The sequence below is a fragment of the Notamacropus eugenii genome, chromosome X, assembly GCF_028372415.1.
Source record: "Notamacropus eugenii isolate mMacEug1 chromosome X, mMacEug1.pri_v2, whole genome shotgun sequence".
NCBI classification, from domain to species: domain Eukaryota; kingdom Metazoa; phylum Chordata; class Mammalia; order Diprotodontia; family Macropodidae; genus Notamacropus; species Notamacropus eugenii.
The window spans coordinates 29226846-29242286 of NC_092879.1; the positions used below are offsets into that span (position 1 = coordinate 29226846).

At 40.6% G+C, this 15441-nt stretch overlaps 1 long non-coding RNA gene across 1 annotated transcript in view; it reads left to right on the forward strand.

Moving 5' to 3' along the window:
• The first annotated feature begins 3524 nt into the window (after positions 1-3524).
• LOC140515343 (uncharacterized) overlaps positions 3525-15441 on the forward strand; it is a 69081-nt gene continuing 57164 nt past the window's right edge. The window contains exon 1 of the long non-coding RNA XR_011970983.1: positions 3525-3977. This is a non-coding gene — a long non-coding RNA (uncharacterized lncRNA). The remainder of the gene's footprint in view (positions 3978-15441) is intronic.

The window sequence follows — 15441 nt, forward strand, 5'->3', positions numbered from 1 at the left end:
GTCATTGGTATGTATCTTTTATTTCTCTTGACTCTCGTATTTCAAATCTTCTATTGATTTCAGGGTTGGGTTTTTTTTAAAAATAGAGTCCTGAACATCTGACCGTTGATCAAATGTCCATTTTTTTTTCTTTCAGAATTATTATTAACTTAGGTGGGTATGATATTTTTGGCCAGAAGCCCAGTTCCTTTGCTCTTCAATATAGTGTTCTACACCTGTGAATTTATAGTGTCATCAATGTTAAGTCTTGTGTGATTCTAATTATGGTACCATCATATGTAAATTGTTTTCTTGTGGCTCATAATATTTTTGTCCTTGGTCTGGGAGTTTTGGAGTTTAACTGTATATTTTTGTGCGCTTTCCTTTTAGGAAGTCTTTCAGGTGGTGATTGGTGGATTTTTTCTGTTTCTGCTTTCCCCTCTTGTTCTAATGCTTCAGAACTTTATTTATTGTATTATTCAATCAAGATGCTTTTTTTACCTGAACTTTCATGTAGTCTAATTATTCTTATATTTTTCTTCTTCATCTGTTCTGTAGATCTGTTGTTTTTCTTATGAGATATTTCACATTCTCTTCTATTTTTCATTCTTGATATATATATATATATAAATTTCTTCTCTGTGTCGTCTATAACTTTCATAACATCTCTTGCAACTTTGCTGACTTCCCCTTGTCCAATTCTGATTTTCTAGAAGATATTTTCTTCCTTAAGATCCATGAATTCTTTTTCTAATTGAATGGATTTCTTTTCACAGTCTTCTTGGTTTTCTTATGTTATTCTTATTTTTCTTTTTAATTTTTCCTCCATCTCTCTCATTTGATTTATAAAGTCTTTTTAAATTCTTCAGTGAATTGTTTTTGGGTAGGTGATCATTTGACATTACTCTTTGGAGTAGAAGAGGGTTTATTTGCTTCAGCGTCTTCCTCTGAAGATGAACCCTGGCATCTCTCTTCCCATGGTAGTTCTCCATGGTTGGCTTCTTTCTCCTTTGCCTGTGCATTTTTGTGTTTGTAAAAATTTAGTTTTTATAATCACATCTACTTCTGTGGTATGGGGGATGTTGCCTCCGGCCTCTGATCCTGTTCAGTTCTCCCCCCTGACCTTGAACTCAAATCCAGACCTCCAGCCTCCTGTCAGTGCCCACAGCCATCAGCATCCCTGCCCCACTGCTTTTGCACTCATTGGGGAGTGCTGGTTCCTTCTTGCCCCCTGCTGCTCTCCTCAGCATAACTGGGTCTGGCATTCCTTGTCAGCAGACATTCCCTCAATCTTCTGGGCTCAGACACCCAATTCACTGTCCCTGGGGGTAAAAGGTCCTGTGACTCAGGTCAGGTAGCCTCTCTAACCTACTAACTCCAGGGTTTGGTGCTTGTTGCTTAAGCAACTTGTTTCCACTTGTTAAAGTGGATCTTATCCTGGAGGTGTTTACTCTTAACAGGGAGAAAATCTCATCCTGGGATTTTTCTTCTGGTCTTCTCCGTCTGTCCCAAGAGAACTCCTGTTCTGACCCTCCTCTTTGTTTGTTTCACCTCTCTACTTTTGCCCAGAGGCACTATTTTATGTTTGTTTGTTTGTTTTTTGTTTTTTTTTTGTGGAGGACAATCTTGAGTGCTTGACATTTTCTGACCTACTCCACCATCTTCCCCTAAGCATTTTTTTGTAAAATGAAGATGGTATTGCTAAGTTGTGAAAGAGGTTCTGAGTATAAGGATTCAAGAGGTTGATGTAAGCATACATTTCTAGCACTTCCCTGAAGACCACATTGAGGAGTCAGTTATGTAAGGGAAGGGAAATGTCAAGGAAAGTCTTTGTCCCTGTGTTTACCTTGGAAGAACATGAAGCAAGATTGATGAAAATGTTGGGTTGGCTAGGAATGGTCTAAAACTTTACATTAATGGTATATATGTAATAGTGTATTACCAAGGTGAAGTTGCTGATGATGGGGATATAATCTCTAATGGTGATTATATAAGTGTTTATAATTTTGACATGACTTTGATAGTAGGCATGTGAAAGTATCATTAGTGGGTATGTGATAATGATTCATGGGGATAAGAAAATGATGATGGTGGAGATCTGGCAGTAAAGGTTCTAGTGCTGACGGTAATCATATGACACTGGATTATAACAAACAATTGGTATAGAAGATTAAGTGTTAAAAAAGTGCTCTCCCCCAAACAGAAATCAGTGAATCCACGAGAGAGCAATTATTAGAAGAACAAAATCAAAAGATTTAAAACATGGGAAATATATACGATATCAGACATCAAAAACAACTTACCTGGAAAACAGGTCAAAGGGAAACAATTTAAGAATTACTTAGACTCTGTGAAAACCATGATTAAAAGGAAGTCATGATTCTGTACTTCAAGAATTCTTGAACAGTCAAATTTGTTAGAAACATAAGGCAAAGGAAAGATAGAAGGAATCCACATATGAGCTCCTGAAATTAACCCAAAAGGTACAGTTCAAGGAGTCTCATATCCAAAATAAAAATCTCCCAAGTCAGTGCTAAACAGTCCTGTTGAAAAAGGAAAACTACAATGAGGAAACTGAGTCAACAAGATCCCACCTTTACCTATGCAAGGTCATCCCCTCAACTTTCCTAGGCATGAGCATCCAGCTGTAGCAGTTCTTGGATCACACTCCTTTGAGCAGCTTCTGGCATTTTCCTTGAATGGTGGATTATTGATAGTGACAATTCAAACACTTTTATGTGAATTCAGAACTCATAGTAATATCAAATTAGAGTCCCAAGTGATTTCTCTCATGTTGTTGCAATAACAGTTAACAATAAAACCTTTACCAAGCCTTTAAAAAAGAATTCACTCAATATCCTTTATTCTTTTTTCTTTCTCTAGTTTAAATTCTTCCTGATTTACAAATCAATCATTAGAAATTAAGAAAATAGTTAATAATGATAATTATAAAGTGAAAATACCATAGGTATAGTAATATAAAATAAATATATTGTTTAAATACACAAATAAATATGTTATATAATAAACAAAAATCTAAATAAAGATATTAATAATCAGTATAATATGTTTATACAATATACGGTTAATATAAAAATTCCTAAAATAATTTTATTAAAAGAAAATAATTATATAATAAATAAATTAAGGAAAAATTAATAGAATTATTAAGAGAATAATTCTGCTGTTCAACATAAATAATACATATACAGTAGTTCACTTCTCACTTTTGCCAGAAGTGGAAAACCTGGCAGAAGACTCATGTTGCAATAACAGTTAACAATAAAAATTTTGCCAGGGCTTTAAAAAAGAATTCACACAACATTCTTTTCTTCTTTTTTCCTTCTCTTGTTTATATTCATCTTGATTTAAAACTCAATCATTAGAAATTAAGAAAACAGTTAATAAATATAATTATTAAAGAAAAATTATATTTTATAAAATAAATATGTAGTGTTTAATTATATAAACATATACATTAAATATAAATAAATAATATTAATAGTCATTATAGGATGTTTATATAATATAGAGTTAATATTATAATTATTAAAATGATTACTTATGAAAAGACAATAACTATATAACAGAAATTAAGGATGCTATTAAAAATTATTAAGAAAATAATTCTGTGGTTCCACATAGCTAATAAGTATATAGTAGTTCACTGAAAATCCTGAGTGCCCCTGCATCCTCATATAAAGTAAGTCCATTTTCTGGTTTTTGACAGTTATTTTGAAAAGCAAAAATAAATATTTGTGAGCTTCTTTTAGTCACCCTTTGGCTTTGTAATGTTTGAGAACTCTGATCAATGCAATGCGCAGCCATGTCTCTAAAGTATCTGTAATGAAGCTTCTTACCCCCTCCCTCATATTCTACCCTCAACGAAGAGGAAATAGACACAATGTACAAAGACATATATTTTCAGATGCGGCCATAGTGTGTATTTGTTTTTCTTGTTTCAGGACAGAGTTGAAAGCACCCTCATTTGGACTCTGGTACGTAAAGCTTTTTTATTGACTCACTAATGTGAACAGATCCTATTTCCTTCCTCAATTCAATCAAAGTCATTGTGGGAGACTCTCAATCAAATGTTAAGCAATTTCTTTTTTATTGTTTTTTTCAATTTTAGGCAAATATTAAAACTTGAGTACATAATACGAAAAGAAAAAGAAACATAGATATAAATATTAAACTTAAATAAAATAAAAAAGTATCATGTGTACAACATAATATAGGAGAAGATTCAGAATATATAGCCATAATATCATTTCAAGGAAGCCTTTATATTAACGTATATTAAGATGAAAGCTGTCAATCTTTGCTTCCTTGTAGGATTTCTTTTGTTCTCTGCTCTACATTTTTTTACTTTATTCCATTTTCCTCGTTCCTCCCACCTACCCGCCACCCCAAGGCTACAATTGAGCATGAATATATTTATATATAGGTACTCATATACATATACAGGTATACATGCATACATACATACATAGGCCTATACTTTCCCTAAGAGATTCTACACCTAATCTGTTTCTATGTTTGTGCATATCTCTTTTTTCGTATCTTTCATAACTCCTCTACTTTACTTCTACACTACCCTCCTATAACTTAACCTACCCCTACTCCAGCAATCTTTCCCTTATTCTCCCATTCCCCTAAATTTAAACACCCTTTTATATACCCCTTTAACCTATTCTGCCCCTCCCCTCTAAAGCTCCCTCCATTATCGTCACATTCCCCTAAATCTAAAAACCCTTCTATGTTCCCCATTTAATCTATTCTCTCACCCTGCTCTCCAAAGATCCCTCCTTTATCTTCTTCCCCTCCTTATCACCTTAGAGTTTTCTTTCTTTCTAAATTTAGATTTTTATTCTTTTCTGGATGTATATGTATTTTCTCCTCTTTAATGGATTCCCAACAAAAGTCAGGTTCCAGAACTAAGAGCACCTCACCCCTGGTTCTTCTCTATTGGATCTTCCTCTTTTACCTCATATGTATAATATAATTATTATTTTTATTGTTCTTGAATGGTTTTCTTTTTTGAAGTCATATTATACCCAGGTCTACCCCAATCTTTTTATGAGCTACCTAATTACTAATAACTATCTTAGACATAGGTTTTATATTTTCCATACATAGCACGTTAACATTCTATTCTTATTTAATACCCTGCAATTTGTCATTGTATATATCTTATATTTCTCTTGCCTCTTATATTTCAAGTCTTCTATTGATTTCAGAGTTTTTTTTTTATTAAATAGAGTTCTGAACATCTGACAGTTTGTAAAATGTCCATTTTTTTTCATTCAGAATTATTCTTAACTTAAGTGGGTATGATAGTTTTGGTCAGAGGCCCAGATCTTTTGTGTCTCAATATAGTGTTCTTAGACCTGCAGTCTTTTAGTGTCGTCAGTGCTAGGTCTTGTGTGATTCTAATTGTGGTACCAACATGTATAAATTATTTTTTCCTTGTGGCTCATAATATCTTGTCCTTTCTGGGAGTTTGGGAATGTAACTAATATTTTGGTGAGTTTTCCTTGTAGGAAGTCTTTCAGATGGTGATTGGTGGATTTTTTCTGTTTCTGCTTTCCCCTTTTGTTCTAATGCTTTGGGACAATTTTCTTTAATTATTTCTTATATTATTGTATCAAGATTCTTTTTTTCATCAGAACTTTCAGGTAGACCAATTATTCTTGTGTTTTCTCTTCTTGATCTGTTCTCTAGATCCATTGTTTTCCTTATGAGAAGTTTCACATTCTCTTCTATTTTTTCATTCTTTATCTATATATATATAATATATACACACACATATATATTTCTTCTCTATGTCTTTCATAACTTTTAAAACATCCTTATAACTTTGCTGACTTCCCCTTCTCCAATTCTGATTTTCAAGAAGTTATTTTCTTCCTTAAAATTCTGAAATTCTTTTTCTAATTGACTGACTTTCTTGTCATAATCTTGGTTTTCTTATGTTATTCTTATTTTTCTTTTTAATTTTTCCTTCTCTCTCATTTGATTTGTAAAGTCTTTTTTTAAGTTCTTAAATGAATTCTTTTTGGTCAGGGGACCATTTGACATTACTCTTTGGAGTAGAAGAGGGTTTATTTGCTTCAGTGTCCTCCTCTGAAGATGAACCCTGGCATCTCTATTCCCATAGTAACTCTCTATGGTTGGATTCTTTCTCCTTTGTGCATTTTTTTGTTTGTAAAAATTTAGTTTTTACAATCATGTTTAGTCCTGGTGTAATGGGGATGTTGCCTCTGGCCTCTGATCCTGTTCAGTTCTCCTTTCTGACCTTGAACTCAAATCCAGACCTCCAGCCTCCTGTAAATGTCCATAGCCATTGGCATCCCGCCCCACTGCTTCTGTACTCATTGGGGAGTGTTGGTTCCTTCTTGCCCCCTGCTGCTCTCCTCAGCATAGCTGGATCTGGTACTTCTCATCAGAAGAGGTCCCCTCAATCTTCCGAGCTCAGACATCCAATTCACTGTCCCTGGGGGTAAAAGGTCCTGTGGCTGGGGCCAGGCAGCCTCTCCAACCTGCTAACTCCAGGACTTGGTGCTTGTTGCTTAAGCAGCTTGTTGCTAGTTGTTAAAGTGGATCCTATTCTGGAGGTGTAATGGTTATGTTCTAAATGTGGTGTTATAACAGTGATGGCCTTGAAGATGATAGTGCTGGTAATAGCCATGTGAGCCTGAGGATTGTGGAGCTACAGAAGTGATGGTGATGTAGATGTGAAAAGGACTATGTCACTGTGAGAGTATTCATCCTGGTTATGTGACAATTCTGATGGTGCTAGGGGATGTAAAATTGGTATCCTTTTACAACAGACTCTGGGGACAAGACCCTAATTCTAAACATGACCAATGTGTACCTGTCATTTGGTTGAACTACACTTAGTTACTTCTTACTTCTCTTTTCTTATCCACTAACGCAGTCATGTTTCCTGCTCCAGATAGAATCAAAATGTATAGGAAGTGACTTGGCAGAAATGAAAAGGTAAGGAAAAATCAAGGAGGTGAAAAGAATTGGTTACAAAGCTGCAAAGGCTTTTTGAGCTCCACTTCTGAGAGAATGAATCCATACTGGACCACGGAAACTAATGTAAGAACGAGAGTTGGCCTTGATGGGAGAAGAGAGATCCCAGGGAAAGCTAGAGGAGGGTGGAGTCATTGTAGTTTTAACTTCCCTTGACCATGATCCAAGGTGACTAGAGGAAATTTGTCAAGTTCATTTCCCTTTCAATGGCTACACTATAACAAAAGTTGGTTGTGGGCATTCCCTTGTCTTTCCATAAAAGCAGCAAGTTTCTCCCCACAGCAGGGCCACCCACTACAACTGGATTGCTTTACTAAGGTATTGCTGACTTCCCTAATGCAGGCTGCCATACCATGCCCCTCAATGGGTCCCATAGTCCTTGGAGACTGAGAATCAGAATTCCCTTGAACAAACATTTGTCAGACCCAGAGGAGTCTCTTGGAAATCAGGGGGAAGACCCATGGAATGTGATGAAAGGTACCTGCCTCTGGTCTTTCCTTCTCTCTTCTTCTATTTGGAAGTTGGAGATCAGGCAGGAGACAGTAACGGCACAGAAGCACCCACCTTTCCTCTTTGATGTAGACATTGGAGAATAAGTATGGGACTCATGGAAATGAAGGAGAGGCACTGAGCTCTGTGGAAGATGCCCACTTCCCCTCTTTCCATTCCCTTGGAGGCTGAAGAACAGACAGAAGTTTCATGAAAATCAAGTAATAGACCCAGGGAGCATAATGAAAGGTACCTGCTTCTCCTCTTTTCTTCTCTCCTTTTCATACTGACAGCTAGATATCAGACAGTAGATTTGTAGGGCATAATGGAAGGTGCCCATCTTTCCTCTTCTCACTCCCAGTGGATACTGGAAAGTAGAAACGAGACTAATAGTGATCAGAAAGGAGCCATATCTCCTCTTGTAGCCAGAAACTGGAGACCAGATGATATTTCCATAGAAGCCAGATGGGATATATGTGGAGGACAATGGGAACTCTGCTTCTCCTTTCCCCTCTTCTCTTTTCCTCCTCCTGCAGAGGCTGAAAATTAGGAAGGAAAGTCATGGACATCAGGAAAGAGAGGAATGCACACAATGGAAGTTGCCTACCTCCCCTCTACCCAATTTCAGCCAAGACTGGACACAGGCATAAGATTCATAGAGATGAAAAAGACTCATGGAGATCAGGGAGGAAGATTCAGAAGGTGCTTGCTGCTCCAGATAAAGCAGAGAATATGCAGGGCACAATGGAAAGTGTTCATGTCTAATCTTCAATCTTGAGACCAGGCAAGAGATTTATGGAGATGAAGAAGTAAATGCACTGGGTATGATGGAAGGCACCTGCTTCTCTTCTTTCCTTCTCCCCTCATCCCTTTGGAGGCTATTATACCATGACCCAGTGGAACTCACTCACCCCTGCCTTTTGATCAAGAGGCTGTGGAAATCAAGAAGGACATTCATGAGATGTGATGGAGATACTCACTTCCTCTATTCTCACTTCCACTGGACACAGGAGACCAGGCAGGAGACTCATGGAAATCACAGAGGACAAACATAGAGCATAACGGTAGGCACCTGCTCTCCTCTTTCCTGCTCTCCTCTTCCCTTTGGAGGCTATTCTGACATGATCCAGTGTAACACACTCACCTCTGCCTTTTGATCAAGAGGCTGTGGAAATCTGGAAGGAGAGGCATGAGGTATGATGGAGATACTCCTCCCCTCTTCCCACTTCCACTGGACACTGGAAACCAAGCAGGAGACTCACAGAAATCAGAAGGGAGACTTATGGAGCATAATGAAAGGTGCTTGCCTCTCTTCTCTCCTTTTCTCCCTTTCCCTTTGGAGGCTATTCAGACATGACCCAATGCAATATGTCCATCTCTGTTTTTTGATCCAGAGGCTGTGGAAATCAGGAAGTACAGGCATGAGGCATGATGGAGATATCCAACTCCCTGCTTCCCACTCCCACTGGACACTGGAGACCAAACAGGAGACTCATGGAGATCAAGAGGGAGATGTATGGAGCATAGGGAGAGGTGCCTGCCTCTCTTATCTTCTCTCCTCTTCTCTTTGGAGATTGATGATTAGGCAGGAGTAAGATAGCTCACAGTGGAAAATGCCCACCACTCCTCATCTATATGGAGGCTGGAGACTAGGCAAGAGACTTGTGGAAATCTGGAAGGAGGAAAATGGGGCATGATGGAAGGCACTTCACTCTCCCTTGATCATTTCCACCAGAGACTGGAGATCAGGCAGTAGACTCATAGAGATCAGGCAGGAGATGTGCAGGCAAAAGGGGGATGATGCTCATCTTTCCTCTTCCCATTCCCAGTGGATGCTGGAGATCAGACAAGAGACTAATAGCTATCCGGAAGGATACATGCAAGGAGAAATAAAAGATACCCACCTCTCCTCTTGGAGCCAGAGGCTGGAGACCAGAAGGGAGACTCATAGAAGTCAGACAGGATAAGTGTGGAGCATTATGAGGCCTCTGCTTCTCTTCTCTATTTCTCTCTTCTCCTCTTCCCTGAAGAGGCTGAAAACCAGGTACAAGACTCATTGAGATCAGGAAGGAGAAGAAGGGGTATGATAGAAAATGTCCACCTCCCTTCTTTCTACTGCCACTGGAGGCTGGAAACGAGGCAGAAGACTCATAGATATCAGTGGGGAGACCTATGGAGCATGAAAGAAGATTCCTGTCTCTCCTCTTTGCTTCTCTCATATTTCCTTTGTAGGCTGGAAATCAGGCAGAAGACAGACATGGCACAATGGAACACAACCACCTCTCCTTTTTGATCTAGGGGCTGGAGAACAGGTAGGAGGGTTTTGGAAATCAGGAAGGAGTTGAATGGAGAACTATGAAAGTCATACACTTTTCACTCTTAGCAGTAGTTGGAAATCAGGCAGAAGACTCATGGAAATCCTGGAGGAGACCCATGGAGTGTGATGGAAGCTACCTGTCTCTCCTCTTTCCTTCTCTCCTCTTCCCTTTGGAGGTTGGATATCAGGTAGAAGGCAGGCAAAGCAAATAGAAAATAGCTACTTCTCCTCTTCAATCCAGATCCTAGAGACTTGGCAGGGGATTTATGAAGAGGAACATGGCATAGCACAGGACATGGTAGAATGTACCTACCTCTTCTCTTTCCACTCCCATTGGCAACTGGAGACCCAACATGAGACAAGGAAGGGAACTTGTAGAGACCAGACAGAAGATACACAAGAATGATGAAACATGCCTACCTCTTCTCTTTTCTCCTCTTCTCTGCTGAGGATGGAGATCAAGGAGGAGGTAGATGGGGCACCTGACTCTCCTCTTCCCACTTCCACTGCAGGCTAGAATCCAAGCAGAAAACTTATGGACAGCAGGCAGGAGATTCACAGGAAACAGTGTAAAGTGCCCATCTTTTTTATTCACACTTCCAGGGCATGCAGGAGATCAGACAGTAGACTAATCGTGATCAGAAAGGATACATACAAGAAACCATGGAAGGTGCCCACCTCTTCTCTTGGATTCAGGGACTGGAGACCAGATGGGAGATTCATTGAGGTCAGACAGGGAAAATGTGGAACATGATGAGGCTTCTGCTTCTACTCCCTCTTCCATTCTTCCTTCCTGAGGTTGAACACTATGTATGGCACTCATGGAGATCAGAAATGAGAGGAATGGGCATTATGAAAAATGCCCACCTCCTCTCTTCCCATTTCTACTGCATGCTGGAGACCAGGCAGAAAATTCATGGTGATGAAGTAGGAGACTCATAGAAATAAAGCAAGAAACCCTTGCCACATGATGGAAGGTACTTGCCTCTCCTCATCTCCTTTCTCCTCTTTCCTTTGACGGTTGGAGATCAGGCTGAAGACAGGTATGGAAAAAGGGAAGGTACCCACCTCTCCTCTTCAATCTAGGGCCTGCATGTCAAGTATGAAGTTCATGGAAATCGGGAAGGAATTGCAAAGGGCACTATATAAGGCACCCACTTCTTTTCCCCTTCTGATCAGAGCTGGAAAACCAGGCAGAAGATGCATGGGAAACAGAACAAAGGCCCATGGAGTATGATGGAAGGTGTCTGCCTTTTTCTTTTCCTTCTTTCCTTTTCTCTTCAGAGACTAGAATTCAGACAGAAGACAGGCAAAGCACGATGGAAAGCGCTCACCTCTCCTCTTTCATCTAGAGACTGTAGACCAGTCACAAGACTGGAGATCATGAAATAAATGCACAGAGCATGATGAAAGGAACCCACCTCCCCCCATCCCATCCTGCCCAGAGGCTAGGGAGCAGGTGGAAGACCTATGGAGACCAGGCAGGCAACCCATGGAACATGATGGAAGGTGCCTGCCTGTTTTTTTCTTTCCTTTAGGCTAGAATTCAGACAGGAGACAGACAAAGCACAATGGAAAGTGGTCACCTCTTCTCTTTGATCTAGAGGCTGGAGACCAGTAACAGAGCTGGATATCATGAAGTAAATGCACAGGGCATGATGAAAGGTACGAATCTCTCTTCCCATTCCCCCACCCAGGGGCTAGAGAGCAGGTGGAAAACTCGTAGAGACCAGGCAGGAGACCCATGGAGCATGATGGAAGTCACTTGCCTCTACTCTTTCCTTCTCTCTTCTTCCATTTGGAGGATGGAAGTCAGGCAGGAGACAGGTATGGCCCATAGAAGGCACTCACCGCCCCTCTTTAATCCAGATCTTTGAGACATGGCAGGAGATTCATGTAGCTGAGGATGGAGAAGCTGAGGATGGAGAAGCTCAGGGCGTGATGGAATGCACTTACCTTTTCTTTTTCTACTCCCATTGGAGACTGGAGACCTGTCAGAAAACTGGGCAGAAGACTAGTGGAGACCAGGTAGAAGAAACACAAGCATGTTGATATGTGCATACCTCTCCTTTTGCCTGCTGAGGAAAGAGATCAAGGGAGATACAGATGGGGTACATTGGAAGGTACCTGACTCTCCTCTTTCCACTCCCACTGGAGGCTAGTGTCCAGTCAAGAGATTCATTTAGATTGGGAAGAAAATGCACTGGGCATGATGGAACAAACCCTCCTTTCTTCTTCCCAGATCTTCCGTAGGAACTAGAGACCAGGCAGATGTCCCTTGGAGCATGATGGAAAGCACCTGCCTCTGCTCTTTCCTCCTTTCCTCTTCCGTTTCAGACTGGAGATCAGGCAGGAGACATGCATAGCACAACAGAAGGCATCTCTCTCTTTTGCATCCTTCTCTCCTCTTACCTCCAGAGTCTAGAGATGAGGCAGGAGACATTCATGGCACTACAGAAGGCATTTGCCTCTGCTCCTTCCTTCTCTCCTCTTCCATCCAGAGAATGGAGGTGAGACAGGAGACAGAAAGGGTACTGTGAATGGCACACATCTCTCTTCTATCCATAGGCTAGAGGTTAGGATGGAGATAGAATTCATATAGGTCACTCATTGATACCAGGCAGGAGAAGGACAGGACATGGTGAAAGACACCCTTCTCTCTTCTTCTCACTTCCACTAAAGGCTGGAGATGAGGCAGAAGACTTATGGAGAGTAGGAAGGAGCATGAAGTAAGGTCCCTTCCTTTCTTCTTCTCTCCTTCCTCTTCTATCCCATGATGGGAAACCTTGCAGCAACCTTCTGGGGGTACCATGGAGGATGTCCACCTCTCCTCTTGGATCCAGAAGCTTGTGACCAGAAGGGAAATTCATAGAAATCAGGCAGGATACATGTGGAGGCATTCACTTGTCCTTACTCTCCCTTTCCTCTCCTCTTCCTCATGGAGCCTGAAAATCAGGTAGAATCCTCATGGATATCAAGCAGAGGAATGGGCATAATGGACCTTGGTCATCTCTCCTCTTCCCAGTCTCAATGGAATCTGAAGAACAGCCAGGAAACTCATGGGAATCAAGGAGGAGACCCACAGAACATCACGTTACTGCCTCTCTTCTTTCCTTCTCTCCTCTTCCCTTTGGAGGCTGGAGATCAGGTAGAAGACAGGCTGGGAACAATGGAAAGGGTCCACCACTCTGTGCTGATGCAGAACCTAGAGGTGAGGCAGGAGACTTGTGGAGATCAAGAAGGAAATGTGCAGTGCACTGTGGGAGGTACCCACGTCTCTTCCCATTCTGACCAGAGGAAGGCAACCAGGCAGAAAACTCATGCAGATCAGGCAGGAGACAGAAAGAATGCACCTGCCTCTGCTCTTTCCTCTTCTGCTCTTCCCTGTGGGGTCTGGAGATCAGGGAGGAGACAGGCATGGCCCAATGGAAAGCCACTGCTTCTCCATGATCCAGATCCTGGAAGCTCATGGTAATCAGGATGGAGAAGCGTGGGGCAGGATGGAATGCACCTACCTTTTCTCTTCTCACTCCAGTCATAGATTGGAGACCTGTCAGGACACTAGGCAGGAAACTTGTGGAGATCAGGCAGGAGATGATACATGGAAATGATCAATTGGGTTCACCTATTCTCTTCCCTCTTCCCTTCCCTGCAGAGGATGGAGATCAGGGCAGAGGAAGATGGAGTCCAAGGGAAGGCACTTGACTCTCCTCTTCCCATTTGCAGTGGAGGCTAGAGTCCAGGGAAGACACTCATGAAGATCAGTCAGGGGCTACATGAAAATCAGGCAGGAGACTCCTGGAGCATTCTGGCAGGCACTCCCAGATCTCCTCTCCCTTCTTCTCCTCTTTCCTCTGGAGGCTGGAGATGAGGCAAGAGACAAGCAGGCATATCCTCTTCCATCTGGAAACTGGAGACAGAAAGGGAACTTTGAATAGCAAATATCTCTCTTCTATTCAGAGGCAGGCAGTCAAAAAAAAAGATATTCTGGACGAACTGGAAAATTCTCACTTCTCTTTGATCAAGAAACTAGAGGCAATATAGGAAAGTTATTGAGATCAAGTAGTAAATATGCATGGCATGGTGAAAGGCACTCTCTTCTCACTTTCACTAAAGGTTAGAGATGAGGCAGAAAACTGTTGGAGAGCAGGCAGGAGATCCAGGGTGTATGAAATAAGGTGCCTTCCTCTTCTCTTCTCTCCTTCCTTTTCTATTCAATAATGGGGGATCTGGCAAGAATCTCTTGGGGGCACAATGGAAAGCCTGCCTATCCTCTTAGATACAGAGGTTTGAGACCAGAATGGAGATTCATAGAGATCAGGCAGAATACCTGTGGCACACAATGAAATACTCCCTTCTTCTCTGCTGTCGCCTCCTCTCCTCTTTGTCCTGGAGGCTGGAGGTCAGGCAGGAGAAAGGGAAGACACAATTTAAAGTGCCCATCTCTTCTCGTTCATTCAGAGGCTCACCACCAGTTAGGAGACTTATGGATGTCAGGCAGGAAACCCATTGGGTATAATGGATGATGCCTACCTATCCTATTTTGTACAGTGATGTACAATCAAGTGTGCCTTGATGAAACCACACATCTTAGTTCATGTATTTACTAATTGCTGCACTGTCCCTTTTTATTATTTTCCTTACTTAAATTTTATTTTTTATTTGTATAATATATGTGTTGTATAGTTTTTAGCTATGAATAATCTGTTGTTAGCAAATTAATGTTTATTTTGCATAGCTTACTCATGTTATTATCATGGGAATGTAATGGATTTCTGTCAAAGTTTGGAGTGGATACCTTGAAAGGGAGGCCCAGATAAAATAAGGCCCTGGGAATTAAAATGAACTAATTACTGGAACAGGTTTTTACGATTGCAGTGATCCAGGAAGTGTGTCCTTAGGAGTTGTAGATCATCAGATGATCTAAGGTGACCCTGAGGAAGACCAACATTGCCAATCAACTCATCCAAAAGAGCAGAGGGGGCAGAGCCTTTTCCTGGCACAGCCTGAAGGAAATCACTACCCCCTAAAACTTGTTGATCTAGAGATTCTATAAAAGAAGGAGTAGCTTTGAAATAACTTCAAGAGGAGAATCAAAGGGAAAAAATGGGTTTTCCAAAAAGGCTGTGCAAACACTCAGAAAAAAAAATGAACTAACATCTCACAAAGAAGTTATTGGAAGGAAGTAGTATGGAAAGTAAAGTGTTAAACCTTACTCAAAAAGGGACTCAACTAAACAGAAATCAGTGACTCGATGAGAGAGCAATTAGTGCAAGAATGAAATCAAAAGATTTAAAACATAGAAAAAATGTGGCAGACATCAAAAACAACTTACCTGGAAAACAGGTCCAAGGGAGATAATTTCAGAATTACTTCGACTCTCTGAAAACCGTAATTAAAGAGAAGCCATAAGTCTGTACTTCAAGAGATCATGAACTGTCAAATTTGTTAGAAACATAATGCAAAGTAAAGATAGAAGGATTTCACTTTTGACCTCCTGAAATGAACCCAAAAGGTAAACTTCTAGGAGTCTCATACCCAAAATTAAAATCTCCCAAGTCAGTGCTAAATATTCTTGTTCAAAAAGGAAAAATAATATGGGGAAACTGAATCAA